Source organism: Limulus polyphemus, unplaced genomic scaffold (genome assembly GCF_000517525.1).
Source record: "Limulus polyphemus unplaced genomic scaffold, Limulus_polyphemus-2.1.2 Scaffold2875, whole genome shotgun sequence".
Lineage (NCBI taxonomy): Eukaryota > Metazoa > Arthropoda > Merostomata > Xiphosura > Limulidae > Limulus > Limulus polyphemus.
Window position 1 is genome coordinate 135,972 of NW_013668485.1, and position 10,330 is coordinate 146,301.

Here is a 10,330-nt window from a genome sequence, read left to right on the forward strand (position 1 = left end):
AATATTACTGCCAACTGTAATGGGGTATTATCATGAGACAATTAACAAGTTACAAATAATATTTATTTAAATATTAGGAATATGCAGTCAGTCACATTATCACACAGATCACCAACTCGAGGAAGTTTACACGAGAATAAGAAACACACTTATCAATACTTCTATGTACATTGTTAATAATCTATCATGATTATTTCATTCAAATGGTTACTTGATAATGTTTAACTCTGATACTATGTTCCACTCCAAAAGTAATAGTAGCTTCTTATTATATGTAGTCCTTTCCTGTGGCTGAGTAGGTCTGCAGGGTAATGATGCTAAAATTCGGGTTTCGATACCCGTGGTTGCCAGAGGTCAGGTAGTTCATTGTGTAGCTTTGTGCTTAAACAACAACCAAACCAAATGGTATTAAAAACTAGAATAATAGAAAAATGATAGACTACGTGAGTTACATTATTTAGCCAGTTCAGTGTCAATTAAAGAGGTTTAATGAGCTTGTCAGTGATTGAGTTAATGAGTTAGTCATTTATCGTGTTTATTATTTATTGATTTGCGAGGACATTTTACAAGTAATAGAACGATTAAGTTAATCATGAATTAGGTGTATATTAGTTTAGAATATCTGTTGAAACGTTGTTTGAACGTATCCTGTATAAAACGTTATCCAAGAAATAAATTAATTGTTATCACATTATTTTTGCTGAATACTTCTAAGGAACTCACTCGGTGATAGAACATGCTACATAGGTAACCCCAATGAAACAAGGCATATTACATTGCAATCAGTTACCCAATCCACTTTCTGTATTTCTGAAGAATACAGTTCCTTCACTGCACGTGGCGGAGTCATACACAATTAAGTACATAGCAGTCTTTTTTTTTCTAGAAAATCCTGCTGCATATTCTGGAGAACTCCTGTTACTTTGATAAGGAAACACGATTTTCACTCAGAAAACACTTGGTACTTGAACACCCTTTCAGTTGCTGGCTTCTCGACCAAACCACCATCCTAGTTATTGCAAGAGAAGCAATTGTGCAATGCAGTTCATGCACCGTACCTTACCTGCCATCTAGAGACCTGGGGAAGCAGGGATTACTAAGCTATTTCAGTAAGTAATCTTTCAACTACATGACTGTCTAAATTGTCATGCGAGTGGTAATTGTACAATGCAGAGCACATGTGACTTACATTACTACCAAGGGGATCGGAAACAAGAGTTACTAAGCCTTTTCAGCTGTTGGCCTCACAACAAAACAACTGCTATACTAATTGTTACACAAGTGGTAACTGTATCATTCAGTGCATACATGCTATCTCACGTCACATCTTGGAGACTCATAAAGTAAGGGTCACTAAACTCTTTCAGTTGTTGGTTGTATGATCAAACAAATGTCACAACTGTTATGTGAGTGGTAAATGTTCTGTGTAATGCATACATGGTATCTTACATTACCAAGCACGGTGTCGGAAAGCAAGAATTTTCAAGGCCATAAGTCATTGTTGGTATGACCAAATGATTGTCTTAACTAGATAATTGAGTGGAAAATCACATAAAGTGAACAACATTCAACAGCTTGGAAAATAAGGATCGCCATTTCTTTAAAGTAGAAAAAATAACTTGCAACAATACGAGTTAAAAAGATCAAGAAAAGACCTTGAATATGAAACAGACGTTAAATTTTAATAAATACAGTTTGAAGCATCTAGGTCAAATAAAACATTATTGCAATATTCATCGTCAGTAGATGTGATATTACATAGCTATAGATAATTTTAATGACATCATTCTTTGTCGGCTCGGAGTGACCATTTGTCTATATTTGGTTAGTTTACACCGCTGCTTATAAGGCAGATGAACAGTAGACACGAATCGTACTGAAACCCTGAATTACGTAAATACAGAAAGTTGTTGTTTGTTATTAAGCACAAAGCTACACAAAGGGCTATTTGTGCTCTGCCCATCACGGGTATCGAAACCCGGTTTCTAGCGGTATAAGCTCGCAGACATACCGCTGTGTCACTGGGAAGCAATACAGAAAGTAATATTACACCTAGCATTAATTAATAAAAATCATGTTTCGCCTGCATAAGCGTTATACAACATAAAATTTACAATATTGATACTACTGCGAAATCTAACCACCATGTGACGCTGCATCTGCACCATTCGAGCTACGTTGTTTGTGACCGATTGAAGACTACCATTGTACCAATCGCTTTGAGTTGGTTGGGGTTAATTTGTCAAACAGTCTGTATTTATATTAAAAAGTCGGAAGTTATCTGAATGTTATCAAATCTAAAAGAGGTAACTTTTATTGTATTTATTTTTAGTGTAGAATGAAAGTTCAGAAAAAATTCAATCGTGCAAATGTGTAGTTCTTTCCAACCTAATGTTACAACTTAAATTCTAACGTGTAATTGTAAATCTACAAATTCTACGATCAGCCATCACATTCACACCCTTTTTCGAACTAGCCTACACTACAGTACCACAGTAAAACTAACACTAACATCAACACTGTGTTAGTACTGTATTACAGTTTACAGGGATAGCGTGTTGTGTAACTATTGTCATTGCCACATATATTAGTTTATTACTAAGAAACTTAGTTGCATCAAAAATACTTTGTAATTATTGTTATGAACCTGTAGATTTTGAGATAACAGACTTAGTAACTTTTATATTTACTTTGGTATGGTAGAAATTAAGTAGTAGAATGATCATGACATTATTATTAATGCAAAATAAATAATTAATATTCAGTACATAAAGTAAACTTAAATTTGAAATGTTTATTCCCTTAGTGTAATCTTTTCTTAATCTTAGTTAAGGTTAGGATTTACAATTTATAATTACTAACAATCATTTATACTGTTAGTGTTTGTGTGTATAACTTAAGTAGAGTTTATCACTCATTATTTTTTCTTAAATTTAAAAAGTTTTGAACAGTAAGTTTGTATTAGTATTAAATGTATGCATTTAGAAAATAGTATCAAATATTTTAAACACCAGTAATAAAAATGCTTGCTTATTATGTGAGCAATTTTAATGTAGTATAACTTAAACAGAAGATCAAATGATAGAAGTTCTTGTGTAGATACTCAAACTTTTGTACCATGTCACTGCTGTCTAATTTTGCATCTTCAAAAAGTATTTTGATTGATTATGGTATACATTATTATGGCCAAGTTTCATTTTAATTTTACAGAAACTGGTTTCTTTTATCCAGGTTAACTTTAATGTAACAAATTTAAAAGTAAATATGTTATATAGTGTTTGAAATATGGTATCATAATCTGATCAAGTTATATTTATATGAATACAAAAATAAGAATAAAGGTCCTTTTTTGTAATAAGAGTGAAAGTCTTTTTTATAATAAGAATAAAGGTCCTTTTTTATAATAAGAGTAAAGGTCCTTTTTTATAATAAGAGTAAAGGTCCTTTTTGTAATAAGAATAAAGGTCCTTTTTTGTAATAAGAATAAAGGTCCTTTTTTGTAATAAGAATAAATTTATTCTTATTATAAAAACGGACCTTTACTCTTATTATAAAAAAGGACCTTTACTCTTATTATAAAAAAGACCTTTACTCTTATTATAAAAAAGGACCGGTATTTTTTGTAATAAGAATAAAGGTCCTTTTTTGTAAAAAGATTCAAATTACACCAACATTTTGGACCAAACATTCTTATTGAGCCAAAAGTTCCGAGGTCATACCTTGGCATCACATTAAATTCCTTACGATATTGAGTACAAAGCATGAAGATCTTTTTTTTTTTGTTATGAAATGTAAATTAGAAAATCAAAATAAGGAGCCAAAGCCCAAAAGTACCAAAATTTTGTTTGTCATCGCACTAAACCTCTTTTAGACGATAAGCAGAAATAACACTAATTCCATCCAGACCAGGATAGTTAAGATCAAAGGTATATTCTGTTTTCTTTGTGATTATTTTACCTTTATTGATAACTAGTTTTTCATGAATATAATTACCTGGAAATTGGAAAGTATACAAGTTGTTAATTTGTAGAATGACTTGCCAGATGATTTAATATGTGTGGTGGTTTGAATTTGAACTTCTTATTGGATGTAAAGGAAGTTATATTTAGGTTGGTTTGGTTTATTTTTTGAGTGAATTTGGCCAGAAGGCTTTCATTCATTTAGTTTTTATGCTCTCACCTTTTTAAACCCACAAGGTGGTGAAAAAATATAAAAGGTAAATTAAAAAAATCAGGAAGAAGGATTGATTTGACATGAAGTGTGTGCTTTAATTGTTCAAGAAATCGTTTGTGCAAGAAATATTGCTTGAAACTTTAAAACATAAAACCAAAAAATGTGACTACAGTATAAGTTTAATATGCAAATTTCCTCTGTGTATGTTAAATATTTCTGTATTAACATAATTAACTTCTGATCAAAGCAAGCCACCTATGTATATCAAAACTAAAAATGAAACTGTTAGTAAGTATCATTTTTATTTACAAATGTTCTAATTTGTTGATTAATCCCTAATTTCAGTCAAATTTGAATTGGGATCTTTGCAAATTTTGGCATATGGACACAAATGCTACAATACAAAAATTGAGATGGATGTTGTCAGACAGAGAGATCTCGCATCGAGCTAAAGAGCAGTTGCTCGTATGATCTTTAATTAAGGTGTTTACTCTGTGCGGTGAGTTGTATTCTGCTTGATTGTTAAAGGAATTGATAGTGTCAGTGCAACTTTCTGCACATTTATTGGTGAGAATGGTAAGACTAGGGGACACAAGTATAAATTTTTGACAGGTTAGAAGTTATTTTCAGCCAAGGCAGTTTTTATTTTTCTAATAGATGGTTGGCTTTTGAAATGGGTTGCCTTCAGATGTGGTGGATGCTGTATATTTAATGGAAGGCTTCTGATAAGGGCTGATAAGAGTGAGACAGCCTTGATGGACTAACAGGTTCTTTATTGCCCTTAAATTTTGTTATGTGTAGCACAAAGAAATGAGAAGCATTTATCCTCACAGTGCCTAGATATTTTAAAATTTCTGTAAGATCACCTCTTATTCTTTTTTTGTTCTCTCAAGAGGAAATAAGATGAAATCTTAACCCATTTCCATAAGATAACCTTTCCATTCCCTGAATCAATCCAGTAACCCTCCTTTCCAACAAATCAATATCCTTTTTTATGTAAAGATAACCCTCCTTTCCAACAAATGAATATCCTTTTTTATGTAAAGATAACCCTCCTTTCCAACAAATCAATATCCTTTTTTATGTAAAGATAACCCTCCTTTCCAACAAATGAATATCCTTTTTTATGTAAAGACCAAATGTGTGCACAATATTTCAAATGAGGCCCGACTAGTAATTTTTATTATATAAAAAAAATCACCTATTTTGACTTGTAATCTGTATGTCTATGAATACATCCTAAAGTTATATATGCTTCAGTATTAATAACAAGAGAAGAGCACTGTTACGATGACTTGAGTGACCTATCCATCTCTGCACCAATATCCTTTTCTTCAGTCATGCTACTTAGCAAGTTCCTGTCTATAAAGCATGATCCAAGTGCATTACTTGGCACTTACTGTCTCAACAGGCTGCAACTCGTTAATTATGTAAAGATCCATTCTTTTAAGTGATACTTCAAAATATTTTCTTTTATGGGTATTAATTATCTCTCATTTTATCTGCCTTTCATCTCGGCTGAAGCCCTGAACTTGTCAGTTTTTGTTCTTCATACTCTTAACACTAGAATGATAGCAACTGAGTTTATTCTTAATCCTACTGTGTTGTCTTTAAATCTGACAGACTTATCTTGAAAACTATTACTTCTTATGGTCTAAGTCTGTACCTTTCCTATCAACATACGTATTCTTAACTTCTTAAGCTCCCTCACCACTAGGCAAATACAGTTTGAATTATCTTTACTGCACATCTTTAGAGCTACCCCAAATAACCTGCAACTCCCTTAAAGTGGAGCCCATCTCTAGAAAAGAATTCACCTTTACACTGAAAACTATCCCAAAAGTCCAACCCACCTGCTGCCCTAATGATATCCCTTATAATCTTTAATCTTTGGACCCTGATAAATAATTCATTACCTCACCTATCCTAAAATGTCCACGTCTTTCTATCCCTAAACCCACAAAGGTGTTCTTTATATTTTTTAAGCATCTCTTCTGATTTACAGTCTGCAACATCATTTACTGTTACATGCACTACTTGGTACCTGCAGTTAAACTGTCAACACACTTTATAATGTTCTGTACTTAGCACCTGCTAAGCAAATTCTAGTCCTAATCTTTATGTGTTCCTCACCACAAACAATTTTGTGAACATCTTAATCATCTCATACCTCAATGCAAGCAGTATTAGAGACTGGTACCTGAATGCTAACTGAACCTGCCTGTAGCCTTAACTGTTTTACTACCTGCTGTGCATTCTTGTATATCCATCATTCGTTCTCCCTCTCCCAGAGCAATCTTTACCCTAACTCTCTTCATTTCATTCTCGCTTTGTAAGTCTCCCGTATCTCCATCTTAACCTTAAGTAAGCAAGCTTTGCAAGTCTCCCGTATCTCAATCTTAACCTTAAGTAAGCAAGCTTTGTAAGTCTCCGATATCTTAACCTTAAGTAAGCAAGCTTTGTAAGTCTTCCGTATCTCCATCTTAACCTTAAGTAAGCAAGCTTTGTAAGTCTCCCGTATCTCCATCTTAACTATAAGTAAGCAAGCTTTGTAAGTCTCCGATATCTCAATCTTAACCTTAAGTAAGCAAGCTTTGTAAGTCTCCCGTATCTCCATCTTAACCTTAAGTAAGCAAGCATTGTAAGTCTCTGCTACCTCTATCTTCTCCTTAAGTAAGCAAGCTTTGTAAGTCTTAGTATAACCCACAATTTTCTAACACAGCCTAATCTTTATATCCTATAATAAATTCCACAACACTAATTCCTAAAGTGGTTCTAACCATATTGAAGTTTACTAGTCAACATATATTTATGTTGTAATTTACATGAAATTAAGATCAAATAAGTCTGTAAGAGTAGGCCTAGAATATTCTGAATTGATGTCATGAGAATCTAGAAGCTTTGCAAAATATCTAGAACAAGGATTAGATGTAGGTACAGAATGTGCCATTAATGATTGTCATTGTGAATCTTCTTTTATAACTTTATTATACCTTAAAAGTGAGAGATTTTCTGTTTTAAAAGATGGCTTTTAAAGAGAGGCTCATTTTGATTGCTTCTGTCTGTCGCTTTGTGGCTGATTGTATTTTTTTATGATTCTTGGGTTGTACTTTACAACTGAGTTAAGATAACTGTTATTATTTTATAGTGAATGCGTGTTTGATGCAGGATGAAATTTCAAAGTTGTAAGCTTGGCAAAATACATAGGATGTTTTTGATATTTTTATCTATACTTTATTACAATTTGATATGTGTAGCTTGTGTACCATAGGAGGGTCATTGTGTGTCACTTAACAAGTTTGTATGTGTAGTTTGTGTACCATAGGAGGGTCATTGTGTCACTTAAGTTTGTATGTGTAGTTTGTGTACCATAGGAGGGTCATTGTGTCACTTAACAAGTTTGTATGTGTAGTTTGTGTACCAGAGGAGGGTCATTGTGTCACTTAACAAGTTTGTATGTGTACCATAGGAGGGTCATTGTGTCACTTAAGTTTGTATGTGTAGTTTGTGTACCATAGGAGGATCATTGTGTCACTTAACAAGGTTGTATGTGTAGTTTGTGTACCAGAGGAGGGTCATTGTGTCACTTAACAAGTTTGTATGTGTACCATAGGAGGGTCTTTGTGTCACTTAACAAGTTTGTATGTGTAGTTTGTGTACCATAGGAGGGTCATTGTGTCACTTAACAAGGTTGTATGTGTAGTTTGTGTACCTAAGGAGGGTCATTGTGTCACTTAACAAGTTTGTATGTGTAGCTTGTATACCATAGGAGGGTCTTTGTGTTACTTAACAAGTTTGTATGTGTAGCTTGTATACCATAGGAGGGTCTTTGTGTTACTTAACAAGTTTGTATGTGTAGTTTGTGTACCATAGGAGGGTCATTGTGTCACTTAACAAGTTTGTATGTGTATTTTGTGTACCATAGGAGGATCATTGTGTCACTTAACAAGGTTGTATGTGTAGTTTGTGTACCAGAGGAGGGTCATTGTGTCACTTAACAAGTTTGTATGTGTAGTTTGTGTACCATAGGAGGGTCATTGTGTCACTTAACAAGTTTGTATGTGTAGTTTGTGTACCATAGGAGGGTCATTGTGTCACTTAACAAGTTTGTATGTGTAGTTTGTGTACCATAGGAGGGTCATCGTGTCACTTAACAAGTTTGTATGTGTAGTTTGTGTACCATAGGAGGTCATTGTGTCACTTAACAAGTTTGTATGTGTAGTTTGTGTACCATAGGAGGGTCATTGTCACTTTACAGGTTCTTACACTACATCCAGATATAATGTTGTTATAGAGTGGTTAGAATATCATTCTGTTTGTTGGGTTACTGTATATTTTTTCAAGTTATAAAGTCATGCTTAAAAATATATTTAATTGAATCCAAAAAGCTCTGTGATATATGTTGTTTTCATAATGATAATCATTGCCTATCTTTTATATCTACAATAAAATTCTAAAAAATGATGAAGCTTTTACGATATGTCTGAGAAAAATGGTATCTGAAGCAGGTTTTTTTTTTTATAAAAAATAATGTATTGTATACAAGACAAATCGGCACTTTCTGAAAAGCTTAAAAATGGACAAACAAAAGTAACTAGTCATTTATTTATCATATTTTATTAGGACACATAGAACTTAAAATCATGATCTTTCCTTTTTGATCTAGTTGAAGTGTAGCAAGACAATGAAAATGTTATCTCAAAGCTTAACTCGTTTTTAGTTATCAGTCTTAACGTTGTACTTGTGTTAACGTTAACAGATTCGGGAGAGATTGTCTGTTGGCCTAAATTCTGAATACCCTTGTCAGGGGAAATTGTGTAATTTTCTACATTTAAATCATTGAATTTGAAATTTTTTTTTAATTTCACAGTCTTTAAGTTATTAGAATTTATAAATCTAATATTCATGGTTATATAGTATCTCATGATTAAATTTGTTTTTTTGTGCTAATTAAAAATGTTTCTTCATTATAATTTGAAATTATCTTAATATGTGTAGAATAGCACATTCAGCCATCTTTGATATTTTTACATTTTTAATCTAACAATATGAAAATGTGAAAAAATATCTAAATATTAAAACATAAGTGTCACAATAAAATGATCTAACAATATGAAAACATAAGTGTTACAATAAAAAATATTTAACAGTATGAAAACATAAGTGTTACAATAAAAAATATCTAACAGTATGAAAACATAAGTGTTACAATAAAAAATATCTAACAATATGAAAACATAAGTGTTACAATAAAAAATATCTAAATATGAAAACATAAGTGTTACAATAAAAAATATCTAACAATATTAAAACATAAGTGTTACAATAAAAAATATCTAACAATATTAAAACATAAGTGTTACAATAAAAAATATCTAACAATATAAAACAAGTATTACAATAAAAAATATCTAACAATATTAAAACAAGTGTTACAATAAAAAATATCTAACAATATTAAAACAAGTGTTACAATAAAAAATATCTAACAATATTAAAACATAAGTGTTACAATAAAAATATCTAACAATATTAAAACATAAGAGTTACAATAAAAATATCTAACAATATAAGGATAAAAAGTTATTGATGAATATTTTGGATAATACTGTACAGGTACAGAAGTTGTCATACGTAACCATTAATATGTAACATTTTATTTCTTTGTGTGTTTTTTTCAGTGTATGAAACTGGTGGACTTATGTACATTAGAACCACTTGTAAAAAATGTACACGACAGATCTGTATGTTTCATGAGAATAGTTTTATACATTTTCTAACCCAATATTAGCTTACAGCAGTCCCATATTGCATTTCACACATAGGCAGAACATATACAGGTACAAAGTTTATTTAGTGAGAGTACATGTTATTCGATATACAGTACATGTGTATGAAGTACATTTCAGACATAGCTATTGATCACAGTGGATTAGTAGTGTTGGACTGTATTACTGCAGGCAATGTATGAATAACATAATAAACACGAAAGGAGTTAATTTAAACAACTGCATGGCAACATTTTTGGGCATTTTGTTTTATTGCTCAAATTTTAACCTAGATTAATTGTGTTGTTGAACAAAAACACACACACACACACACACACACACACACACACACACATACAAGCTGTTCATAATTTAACTTTTTTTTTATT

At 31.8% G+C, this 10,330-nt stretch overlaps 1 protein-coding gene across 1 annotated transcript in view; it reads left to right on the top strand.

Annotated features, from left to right (window-relative positions):
* Positions 1-2,204: 2,204 nt before the first annotated feature.
* Positions 2,205-10,330, top strand: part of LOC106468106 (epsin-2-like) — a 19,162-nt gene continuing 11,036 nt past the window's right edge. Inside the window, exon 1 of the mRNA XM_013928519.2 lies at positions 2,205-2,306. The gene's annotated coding sequence lies outside the window, so the exon portion shown is untranslated. The remainder of the gene's footprint in view (positions 2,307-10,330) is intronic.